The 13,377-nt window shown below is 41.4% G+C and overlaps 1 protein-coding gene across 2 annotated transcripts in view; it reads right to left on the reverse strand.

Annotated features, from left to right (window-relative positions):
• The window catches only part of cntfr (ciliary neurotrophic factor receptor), a 227,837-nt gene that overhangs the window by 145,612 nt on the left and 68,848 nt on the right, over positions 1–13,377 (reverse strand). The window contains exon 3 of one of the 2 annotated variants that reach the window (XM_084572083.1): positions 12,722–12,833. The exons of the other annotated variant lie outside the window; for it this stretch is intronic. The gene's annotated coding sequence lies outside the window, so the exon portion shown is untranslated. The remainder of the gene's footprint in view (positions 1–12,721; positions 12,834–13,377) is intronic. 2 annotated transcript variants of the gene reach the window in all.

The raw sequence follows: 13,377 nt of genomic DNA on the forward strand, positions 1-13,377 counted from the left end.
AATCACATCTGAGTTAAGATATGCACCCTGGAACATAATGAGAAGGACTGCATGTCAAACTAAAACCTGCTGAGCACTCAGGACATCATCTTACATCAGTCGTGCGCTGAGTCGCCCCAGGAGGAGTCATCTACTGCTGAGCACCACTATTCTGGAGGTCTACACTTAGTCATCGCTGACTTAACACTGATGTCATTATCTAAGCTCACCCCGTTTCTATATGTGTGTGTGTGTGTGCTTGGCGGAGCAGGAGGCTCATTCATTATCTCAGTCAAGTCTCTCTGTTCACCATGAGCCCTATAGGCACACATTCTGTCAGGCATTCTCTCGCGTTCTGTCTCTCCCAGTGAAGCTATAACTCAACATTTTAACCGGAGCTGTCTGTCTCTTTCTCTCTCTCAATTCACATCTCTCATTCCACCTGCTGCTTCCCTGTCTGTCATTCTCGCCACCTTTTCTCTGCCCTTCCCTTTTCACCCCTCTCATATATATTCTCTCTCTCGCGCGTCCTCCAGTAAACGCTGATGACAGCATTTCGTATTTTTCACACAGCAGAGAATTCTGAACTTCCCGGGAGGATTTGCTATGACGATGATACGCCAATGAGTAAGCAGGGGCAGTGACAGCCTCTGAATGTAAATCTGTTTTAGTGTGTAACGCAATAGTGTCACTGAGCCAAAGTAAAGATAGTTGGCCACAAGGATCATAAATTACTGTTTAGAAATAAAGCAGATCACACTGAGTTTTACAGAAAATAAAAGTCAATTTAAAAATCCAAGAATTTCTAACACAAATATGAGCTTGTGTAAACAGAAATTTGACAAGTCCACAGATGTCGGTGGAAAACACAAATGAGCAACAGCTTCTAAGATGCTCCTGAGCAAGGCGTCAAACCCCCATCTGCTCCAGTGGAGTTGCCCTGTGGCCAACCACAGAAAGCTGTATTCACAATGGAGTTCCCGGTTCTTAATATGCAGAGCGGCATGAATGTGAATCAGAGCATCGCTGAAAGAAACATGCAGGCTCAGTCAACATTACCTGAATAAACAAAGGTTAAAATACATACTTTAATATCCTTCACCCTGAGGTGCTTTCTGGGTAATCTGAATTCTTCTTATTATTGCTCAAATTGGCTCTCCCCGCGTTGTCTATGATTATAAGAAGTAACATATTTATTTATATATTTTTACTGCTAGATAAGTGGCAGGATGATTGTGAATAAGTGGCTATTTACATTCAGGTCATTACTCACGCAAAGGGAGGAGATTACAATCCTGTGAAAGAATGAATAATGGAAACAAACACAAAGCAAAGGCGCAAATCTTGAAGGGAAAACAACATCAACATCTAGGAAAAGGTACAGATCTGACTGAAGTTACATACAGTGTGTATGTGTATTCATGCATTGTGGGGCACCTTTGTTGCTTTAAGCAAGCACTTGGCTCATCAAGGTCTTGACAGAAATATTAGCATTCTCTTCCCATTTGTCCCCTCACACACAGTACACAGTGACCCACCCTAACCACTATGCTGCTGCGCTTTCATAGTTTATTAGCAAGGCAATCCGTTACACAGGTTCGGCCAAGCATCAGCTCCGCTCGGTCCCCGCGCGCACACCTTGCGTCGACCCCGGCTGCATCTAAATGACCTGCTGTGGGAAAATATCCCATCAAGGTTGCGGTCACGCTCCTCGGAAACAAAATAAATCTCAAAGCATGGAAGGATAGGAGGAAAAAGAAACACAGAAGGTAGTAGTATTATTAAGGGAAAAAATGAAGACGGAGATGAAGCTGGACAAAGAGAAGATGAGGAAAAAGACTGGAAAACAAACAAAATAAATAAGACATGACAAAGAACTGAGGAGAGTGTGAAGAATTGTTAAGACAACAGGCGCAAGAGGAGGAAGGGGGAGACGAAGAGTGACTGAGTGAAAGAAAAACAGCACAATGAATGAGTGAAGTGCAAAAAGAGTGACGTGACAAATAGCATCTCTTTACTCCGCACATGCTGCTGTGAGAACATACACACACACACAGAGTACTGCTTCACATACAATACACATACACGGTTAGCCAAACTGCACACACAGATGCTTGTGTGTAGTTTATGTAACTGTGTTTGTCTACCGATTATCATGAACTCATTTAAGACTCTTATGCAACAGCACTTAGATATTCAACATTCAGAATCATTTTTCTCACACGGGATTTGGAAACTCTGGGCTCTCCTGTTGCTCAGCTCACCGCCCAGGCTGGAAGAATTTCCTCAACTAAAGTCGCCGAAAAGAAAAAAAAAAGCTAAACTTTAAGAATAAGAGAATGATATACACTTGAAGCCAGATTAGTAGAATTATTTATTTTACCAGGAGATTTATCAGTGGGTGGGTATTATTCACATAAAAATGTCAAAACAAAAAACTAAAAATCTATATTTATATAGAGAGTTGGCATTCTGCGGGTTTATTATTTATTATTCTTAATATGCCACTTCAAGGCAAAACTGATATCTGTTACCCACCAGTGGGAAATGTGGGTTGAATGAGTCCAAGCCAAAACGATGACATGCGTGCTAACAGATAAACAAGGGTGTAACTCAAGAAATCAACTATTTTTCATATTTCCAGTCAAGTATCATTACACAAGGGGGTATGAATTTAAAGCTATGCTAACCTGCTAGTTCTCTTTTCTGTCCAAGGCCAACACTTGCTTGGTATTAATAACTTCTACTACCTCCCCAATGTCGAAATGCAGAATAATATCCAGTTTCCAATGTGTTGCACTTTACATCTTTCAGAACATGAACGAGAAAAGTCAAACTTAGTAACTTAGTAGCCTGAATAATGAAATCCCAATGGCATGCAATCAGACTCATATTCTATTAAGAACTGAGTCTGGCTACACCAAGTGTGCACGTTGTGTTCAGAAGCCCACTGATCATTAATAATAAAGGAGGAATCCAAAGAGTGATCCAGGTAGTGCAGACTTTTGGACATCCATCTCTTCCTGCCTGTTGCTTATATGGTTGCTTTGGCTTCCTGGCTCCGGAGCCAACACGAAGATTAAGAGAGGACATCAGGAAATGGCATACGCCTGAGTAGATTAGGCCTTGGCTTAATTAAGTGGCTTCATTGCTGACCCTTTCTCCGGGGCCTACACCAACAAGTCTGATTAATGTTTTTGTTTTAACCTCTCACACTAAACACTTGAGCAGGATTCATCTGAAGTTTCTAATAAATTAATATTGTTTAACACAGTAGGAGAGCAAGACATAGCCAAATATGGTGCTAATTCATTGCTTGGAATGCATTTTAAGAACAACAGCCAAGGAGGGGTTACCACCGAGCATAATAACTTAAAAAAAAAAGAGACATGCTGACTTACAGAGAGATAAATCCGTCAGTTCATTGGGACGACAATAGGAAACTTGGAAGATAAGATGACATTAGCTGTGAAATATTTGGCCAGAGATATTTTTGTGAAGAATAAAATAGTGAAGTAGACAGAGAATTCCAACCCCTTGCTGTTTATTCGCCACCACACAGTCAGCCGACCGCTGTCTGGAGTGGGTGTGAAAATGCTGGATTGTTGGTTTCGGTAAGTGACCAAAATTGCCCTAACTTAATCTGACATTGGACGAGTGTGATGGGAAAGGGTTTCTGAAGCTATTTAACTAACAAGCAGCTCTGGTGGAGTGAACAGCAGGCAAGTTTAAAATGCAATCATCATGAGTCTATAGGCCGTCTCCGTTAGAATACTTCCAGTTGGAGTCTGGATACGGTTAGCTTCAGATATGTCTTAGATAGCTTGTTTTTATTTCTTGAAACAAGCCATTTGGTGCCATTTTTCCTGTACATGATGAAGAAACATTTCCACAGACTGGAAAATCACCCAGCCTTGATGAGCCATCACAGTAAACAATGTAAATGTTGGGTTTACTCTGATCTCAGTTCCACGCTATTCAGCTCTGGCCAAGTTATGCGATGTTTTTGCACACATCTCACTGGTGCACAATATCATTCTGGCTCTCAAAGCCAGCAGCTTGCATGTCAGTAAGCATCTGATGCAATAAAGTTGTTGTTCTCTTCCCCAAAGAATATGCGTCCTTTAATTTCTTTCCTGTCAATCATCTTGCACTCAGGATAAACAAATGCCAGCATATAATTCATAAATGACAAACATATATCAAAGTGAATTGTCACCTGCTTGCATTAGGATGTGTGTTAGTGACAGGAGTTAATTAAAACCTGGGTGAGGGTTTGAAAAGCCTGCATTAAATACACAAACATTAAATTATCCAATAACAAATGCTACGTATAGTGCAATAAGTTAGGAACTGCACTGTGTTTTAACGTCTCGCTGCACTCGGTAAACCACGCAAGACAACAAACCCGCAAACTGGGCTTTAAAAACGAGATGAAACAAACACAAACAGGATTGTGGTTCATGAAGGATGAGTTACAGGGCGATTCTTCGCCAAACGAACGGAAACATAAAAGGATGAATAATGACCGAACAAAGGTAATCCCGCAGCGTTGTTATCCGACACAATAGGATGACAAACGTTCACTGGTGTACAGCAAAGTGGCTGTAATGGTTTTTATTGTTTGGAGGTGGCTGAGGAAGAAGTGATGCAGAGATAGATGTTAATCAGATGCTCCTCCACACATGCATGTAGTGAGGCGCGCACACACACAGCTTTTTGGCGCTCCATTTTAGATTCTATTTCGTAGGCCGTGTGAGATGACTGACAATTGCTGTCAGATTCCACTCCATTACTCGCACGCACACTCAGACACCCACATATATATTGATTACTAAAGTCTGCAGCCTGTGGAGTGGAGCCAATGACGGGTAGGCAAGGGAGGGAGGAGGGGTATGAACACAAACAGAGGGAATAAAGGGGCTGTGGAAGGACACATTTGAAGCATCTGTCTCTGCCTGGCATAGAAAGAGACGCAGAGACGTCATGTTTAAACTAAAGGTGATTCCACCTGCTTAATGCTATCGTTTTACTTCCACCTTAAGAGGAGAGGAGAGGACTTATTCTATTAAACTTCCCTTGACTCCGCTCTAACCTGATTATTCTATAGGGTCAAAGGATTGCTGTAAGAGCAGCAACACTGAGTTTTGTGTTTCCTATTTTTGGAGTTTGTAGTGTCACTGATCTACAGTAAGACTTAAAGCTTAATCTGCTGTTGCTTTTAGTCTAAGCGACAGATGGATGAAAGTGCCGGCTTAATGTCAAACATGTAAAAAGCGAGGAGGGGAGGAGAAAAGAAGGGAGCGACACGAGAAGAAAATATACCAGCGAGGCAATTCAGAGCGAGATCAATGTCAGTGTAAGCAACGGGCTAACGGAGGTGACTGCTGCGAACTCACAACACTTGCTTGATCTTCACACTCCAAAAACTACACACAGACCCACAACCATTTAGCCAGAAGTCAAACCGCTTCTGGCACCCAGCTGCTTCGGGTTTCATTTTTCGGCCTGAAACGCCATTATTGGGATTCGTCTCTCCATTTATACCTTGTCTCAGACACCGAACCTTTGCACCTCTCTCTCTGTCTATCTGACGTTCCAGCCTCCATTCGTTGCCTGACTATCTGTATCTGTTGTGCGTCTGTGCTTTGCTGCCTCTACAATGGAAAACTTTGGCTGCACAAGGTGTGAAATGAGACTGTATTGATCTGTCTGCCTGTGTGGATGTGTGTTTATATGTGCGTTTGTGAGTGTGTGCTCAGAGGGTTGCCCTCCATGTCATCTTCAGGTGAGCCAGTTTTTCATCTTCTCGAATGTGCGCATAAACAAAATGATAGCCATAATGACGCCATTAGGTAGATGATGTGGGTAAATGAGTTTAACGGTGTTTTGTCATTGCCATGTTTATCAGTCTGAAGGCATGACGTTTTTATGCTGATTAAACCTAATCCATTTTAAATTAAAATACGAGTTCATTCAACCTTATTAAAATGAATTAATATAATGGCACTGTCTTTCTGTAGGGCAAAGGAGATAAATATTGTGAGAAGACATCAAAGAGGCAGCTGAGAATTTCTCCTACTTATCTCTACTGAGGCAATGATAAACAACGCTGTTTACAGATCACACATTTTATCACCTAGCAGCCAAAGACCTGCAGTTTCTGCCTCGAAACAGGCCAAAAATTACGGCGATAAATTATGAATGAGGTAAATATTTGCCACCTTCCTGAACAGCTGCGGTTAGTTCCCCGAGTCATTATTGTTGCGTCTTTTGCATTCCTGTCACTTCACCCAGCTCATCTGCTCGGCTCGCAACCCTGTTACCTCCCGGTGAACTACGTCAAAAACTTTCCTCATCTGGCTAGATGTCAACACTTGGTCCCGACTCCCGTGGCAGGCACTGTTGAACTGTGACAAATCCCTCAAAAGTCTGCTGGCTCCAAAGTCACTATTTTACTTCCATACACAGCACAAAATTAATACCCATCCTCTCTGAAAAGAATTATGAAACCTTTAGATTTTCTTCTGTTATGCGCTCATTTAGGATATTAGTTCGTAGATAAATAAAACATTTATTTTTAGATATGTCATTACACAGTCCAACGCACCATCATAAATGGCTACCAGGCAATGTTTTTCTGTAATCATTTTCTTCTGTTTCCCTCCGGCTGTCTTTTCTCCTCCCCCAGCTTAATTTTTCTTCAATTCTCCTGCTTGATCTTGCTTCCACCACTCTCAACTTATTTACCTCTTATTCTCCACTTCCTCTACTACGTTCTCCACTCTCCAGCGCCCTTCCTCCATCACCGTCATCCGCTCTCCTTCCTTCTACTCTCTTCTCCGTCCATCCTTCCTCCCCCCCATACTCCCTTGCTTTGTAAGATAATACATTTGCAGCCTGAGTGATCTATTGATTCCCTGAACCCCAGCGCCCTTCAGAAAGGTAATTTTTTAAGAAGGAAAGAAGATTAGACAGAAACGCAGCACATTTGAAGGTGAAAGGGGCTCTCCCTGCTTTACTCATCGATGGAAATATTGCTGCTTTTTCGAGTGGGTGATGCAAAATTAGTAAAAGTGCAGAAAGCTCCACAGACCAGACCTTCCCCTGCCATCCTATCTTCTCGTCTGTCTATACCCCATGTGTTTGTTTTCCTCTTTCTACATTACTTCAGCAGAAAGAATGGAAGCCAAATATTTTTCTTTCAGATTGGTCCACACTGCCGCTTGGAATGGTTCATAAGATTTTTGTGTCATGGAATATTTCCATGGGGAGCTGCTCTCCTAAAAAGGTTAAGAACAACTCCACTACGCGGTACGTCTTGTGTTGCCTTGATACCAAAGGTCGCTTTCTTTGCTCTTTGCTATTGAAAGAGAATCTGGTGACAGCAGGTGCTAAAAGGAACCATTTTTGGGGAAATGTTTTGCCATTTACCATGGTAACAAATATATGAAATCAATCAAGACAATGTTCACTGTAATTGCATACGTCTTATTCATTTTTTTTCCCATGACATTTTCAGCCATGAAATTAACGGAAACCAGTGGCCGTCTTAAGAATACTAAGTTTGTCCACACTATATCCACGTCCACATATAAAGCAATTTCCTGTCACCCGTCCCGCTGCAGCCGACAGTTAGTCGCTAATGGCTAGTCCAGGCTTTGGTTGCCTGGGTTACCCTCTAGTATATTTCCCACTCCAAATGTTTTCAAGTGAAACAAGCAGAAAATAAAACATTTCTGATGTATGAGCATACATCTACATTCATTTGTGTCATATGTCAATCAACCATATCAGACGCTCCCATTGCATCACCTCCAAGTTTAGATTAGTTCAACCTGGTAGCAGCCTTTGTGTTGCTAAAATTTTTTAGGAACTCAATGAATTCCATTACCATGCAGTGATCTCATTGCTGCTAGTAGTTTCCTGTGTGTATGCCCATTATTGATTAATTTTTGTCATTTTTGAGGTAACCTGAAATACCCATTACTTTGTCACTAGGGTTCGGTTGTGAACATCACAACTCCTCCCTTGCTCCATTCCATTTCTGACATGACCTAATAGTCCCTTGTGTTGTCCTCTGACCGGTTGATGTCAAGCTTGTGACAGTCCATCATCACTGTGGGTCTGAGATGTCTGTCTCATGCTCAGCCAGTGGTCCGGCTATAAATGATTTGGTTTAAATGTGACGTCCCAAGGGTAAGAAGAAAGCCCTTCCAATGGAAGTGAGTGGTTCAGTGACCGGAGACTAATGCAGGGTTATTGTCAATGATAATTAGCCATCATGTTGCTTTTATGTAATGGAACAGATGGATGAGTATTATTCTGCACCGCCAACCACAGATGCCATGTATTAATGTATTATTAACAGAGAAATGCTTTAACAAAACAAATGTTTGGACTCTGTTCAGTGAACTTATTATGATTGTTCACTGGACGAAACAAATACTTGTCATGCAACTATTCTTATTCATCTCATTCACTTACATCTTGATAAGCATGTCATTAGATGTCATTATCCCTGCTTATATCTAAAAGGACAACTAACAGTGTTTTCAAAATATGACAATAAACTGAAATAAATCTATCACTGAAGTTTAAAAGACTTGTCAGGATTATTATGTCAGGGTTTTTATTCAAATCCTAACTCACTCTCATTATATCAGAAAAGCCACATTTTTTTTTTCCTTGAGGCAGGTGTTTCTAAAAATCTTCTCTATTAGTTTAGGATTTTAACAAGTCTCATTCCAAACATTTCAGTCAGACAAAAAAAATGTCAAGACACTGTGCAAGATTAACTTCGGGCAAAAGAACTGGATAAAAAGTGAGCAGCCTTCCTGTTACATTAGATATTCACATGCAAATCTTGCCAAATGAAGATTTTGTTGAGCTCTTAATGAGACTGGATTGTGTCCGACTCTCTTTCAAAAGCTGTCAACTTCTCTCAAGAAATACTGGGTAAATATTATAGTATTAGTTAAATTTACTTGGTGGTTCCTTGAAAATAATTCCACATTTAAATAATTATTAGGCTGGAAAGAGGGGTGTGTCTGGGGGGGGGGCGTGTCTGACTTGACTGACATGTCGGATCTGGAGGGACTGACCAGTTGACCTCGGTTCTCAGTCAGACACCTCGCTCCTCCCACTCATCGAAAAAACACTTCCGACTCCAATAAGAAAGGCAAAACATGCAAATGAAAAACCTGAGGCATCAAAATGGAAGGCTGACGTCACTGTGATCACATCCATATCTTCTTTACAGTCCAAGATTTGATTCCATACCATCTCTGCTGTATTTAACTGTTTATCTAGCCAGTAGTTATAGAAAGAGATGAAAATGAATACAGGAAGCCCAGTGAAGTGTAACATTTCATTAGTTTACATTGGCAGCCCTGCCTACAAGGCAGCTGCCTTGCGTCCTGCCAAGAGTCTGATTAAGCTTTGAACGGTGGGAGACAGTTGTGAAGGACAGTGGAAAAAAGGAAGGGGAACACAGAAAACAGAGCTTCCAGTTATGGCACAATTTATAAAGACAAAAAAAAAAAACAGCGAGGAGATAAAATGTCTGAAAAAGAATTTGGGAGACAGATAAAGAGGCCCAGGAGATGGGAAATAGTTTAGTATTCATAACAACAGATCTAATGCCAATGATCATTCCCTTCTTTCTTTATCTGTCAATTTTTTTCTCCCTCCAAGCCTCTTTTTGACCTCTCTTGGGAAGGTGGATAAGTCTTTATCAAAACAAATGGGTCTTTCTGAAAATACTGCACTTATCTGTAATCGCACACAATCAAAGAAACTCTTGTGTTTTCTGTCAAGGGTCCGATAGCGACCATCTTGGCTGACTGTCTTTCTGCTCTCTGGTGAGTACAGCTCAAGTAAACTCTCTGGCAGCCGCTAGCCTTGCCTATTTTTTCCACAGTTTGACTCTCTCTGTTGCTGACCTTGTTCTACTCTCTCACTACCCTTTCATTATATATAATTTGGAGTCTTATAAACAAATTACATGCGCTATTCTCAGACTCCATATCTCCATTTATTCATTCTTCTTCACCGACATTTGGTTTCCTTCACAATTCTCTCACTGCACTTCCGCCAGCCCTCAAAACAACCTCTCTGTGATGGATATAACTGCTTAGATGGTCCATAAAGGTGGTATAATGGATGATATAGCTCACCGGTATTGTTGCCACACGTCTCCTCAACCATATGTTCAAATCTGCCGAGTGAATGGAGCAATTTCACGTATGTGCGTTGTGTTTATGTGGAAAAAAAGGCATTATGCAGAAAATATTTCATTCCAATTCAAATGAGGAACCACGCATCACATTTAGAAGTCAAACTGAAAGTCGTGTTGTGTGAGTGGGGAGAGAGAATAAAGTCAGTTCTGAACATATGTTAATTCCTAGGATTTTAGATGTCTGTGATTTCTCTACCTCCAGTCTGATAAAAAAGCAGTGACTGGAACTTCGTGAACAATGTCGGGGTAACTTTTGACAAACACAAACATCCCTTTTCCAAAAATGAGAAAACATAAGTACATCCCTGATGGGTTTAAAGACAGAAGCAGAAACAGGTGCAGAGCAAACAAGACAAAGTAAAAAGGGACAAACACTAAGTGTAAGAGGTAAGGAAAGTTGACAAACAGCAGGGAGACGAGAACTCAAAATCCCATATAGAATAAGAAACTATATCAAAGCATTGCAGTCCTGCTGATGGCATGGCGTATGCATTTAGCAGATGGCTGATAATAATTAGCTACAGGATGAGATCGACTGTGCACCACTGGGCTCGGCTAATTCACAATATGCTGGATCCAATGCACATGTTCACTTCTGCAAGGTCAATTAGCTTCCGCACACATTGTGGAGCAGCATAAGTAGTACGGAGTTTACAGAAGTTTACAGAAAAACAAAGAATATCAACAAAAATTGTGATATTAGCGTTTCACTAAACTAAAATATTTCTGCACGCTACACGTAACTTGTAAAGTAATGTTTGTTGCTTTTCAATGCTCAGTGTTAACGGCCACAAAGTTTTCTTGCGCGTTGCTCGGTCAGGTGAGAAAATATTACTCTGGGTCAAATCAATCTCTCCTGGACGAGTAAAACTCCACACCTTAACAGCTTCGATTCAATTCAGCTTTCAGTGAGAGCCACGTTGATGTAATTTTCCCTGAGCGTGAAGATGAGTCAGTGATGGCCTCATTTTGCAACGCCTACCATAGAAAATATTCAATCAGAAGCACGGGTTTACTCTTCTCCTCCACTCTTCTATTACACCTTCACTTTAAAAGGCAGCATCTCTTTCCCGGCTTGCTGCGGCCAATCACTAATCAGTGTGGGCTTTATTAATCCAATCAGCTGCTTCTGTGACTTCTGGCCTCCGGCTCCCGACAATGCTGCCAACACTTAAGTCCTCATGACTAGCACTGCCAGCATTAGGACTCCAGGATCAGTGGCCAAACTTTGCGTTATGTTACTGAGCAATTAGAGAGTTCATTCCAATAACCCAGTATTGACTACACATTGATTCTGCCAAAAGCCTGCTCGAGTATATGTCTTTTTAACAGTGTTTTATTTGCCATGAATTAGGCAGAAACTGAGATCCAGCTTATTCCAATATTCATTGTGAAAACACTAGGGTACATCCTGGACAGGTTGTCACACTGTCAGACACGAATCTATTGCCAATGTAGAGTTCCGATTCCTAACTTGAATGTTTAGGCATCCCATGAAGAACCCTCTGAGTAAAGCCACGTGTAAAGCAGCATGCTGGCCACTTTAGTGTTCACAATTAACAATTATTTGAGTAGTTATCCATGTTTATAATATTTTTGTCAAATTACTATACGATAACTCTTTACTTCAGCGCGTCAAAGAGCATGCTGATTCTCTTTCTTGTCAGGTGTCACAGTAAATGATGAAGACTAATAACAAGAGCTAATAGCAAGCTACTACTTAACACAAACCAGCTGCTTAAATTTGTTCTCCGTCATCTTAAGTAGTATTAAAAAAAAGGATATTTATATTAGGAACATGCCTTAGAAAGCCCTACATATCTAACAGGGGACCTTAAAGCTTGGTTTATAGTCATGTGTCACTTCTACAGCACAGCTGCAGACCTTGTTAGTTGCATGACAGCTCAGGCCTGAAATGTAACAACGTTTGTGGTGACACTGACGCAAAAGCTGTGATCTGTCCGAAATGCATTTCCTTGTTCGTGTGTCTCAGCAGACAGACGAGCACAGAAAATTCTCCCTCCCGCTGCCTCCTGCACGCCATCGACTCAAACATCTTCCCTGTTCCCTGTTCCCTGTTCTTCTCCGCTGAAGTGATTTCAGTAAAGAGAAGCAACTACTGATCAATATTTAATATTAAGCTCAACTCCAGGATGAGCAGCTCAGTTCCACTCCACTAGCAGTTCAGTGGTGTAATTTCAGAATAATGTTGACACACCAGCACACAGGTATAAATGCTTTCACTGGCCACTGTGCCTAGCAGCAGAGGTTTATGGCACATGAATATAGTTTCGTTCGTGGTTAGGATCAAGATACATCAACATTAATATACATTATGTCGACTCTCTTCATTGCAGACCATCTAATACAACAGATATCACCGGGAATTACAATGAATTATTCAGTAAGATCCCAAAATGTATTCATATCCAAGCAATAAACTGCTAATCTCTTATTAAACCTCTTCCATTGGATAAGATGCTGACCGGCATATTTACATACCTCTTTTGGATGTTGTTTTTTGTGAACTGGCAGCAGTAATGAAGTTGGCCGCTTTGCTCAGGGAGCTAGATTGGCTCAGTGGTTAGAGATAGAGTGGCATTAACAGAGCTTCCTGAGAAAGACAGAAAGGAAAAAAATGGGATGTCAGAGTTTATATTCAGCGGCCAAAGAAGAGTGTGAGAGTTAGGTGTTGAGAGAATACACTTCTACGGATTGAAACACAAACAGAAAGCTGATGAGCACCAGAGAGTAAATTGCTATATTACAACAGTGGGAAGCAGTGAACGCGCTGGCTTAACTGAAAACAGAAAAGAAAAAAGAAAAAAGAGGTGAGGGATGAGATTCACAGGGAGAACATAGCCATTTTTGGCTCCTACTCATATTCCTCCACTTCCTCCTCCATCACAGTAAGTGATAAGACGTAGTCCCAAATCCCAGAGCCTGCAGACCAACCGGTGGATTAGTGTCCCTGCTCTTCCGTTATTCTCTCTGCTCCTTTCTGCTGTGGTTTTACACTCAAGGCAGGGGGCACAGAGCTGGGGAGCTGATTTCTGGCAGCTTCTGTCGGATTAGACAAGGAGCTGGAGATGGTGCCAAGAGAGGTGGGGACACCTTTCACCTCTTAGTGTCCCTGGTGTTTACAGTGTCCATGTCTG

The sequence above is a fragment of the Chelon labrosus genome, assembly GCF_963514085.1.
Source record: "Chelon labrosus genome assembly, chromosome: 22".
Taxonomy (NCBI): domain Eukaryota; kingdom Metazoa; phylum Chordata; class Actinopteri; order Mugiliformes; family Mugilidae; genus Chelon; species Chelon labrosus.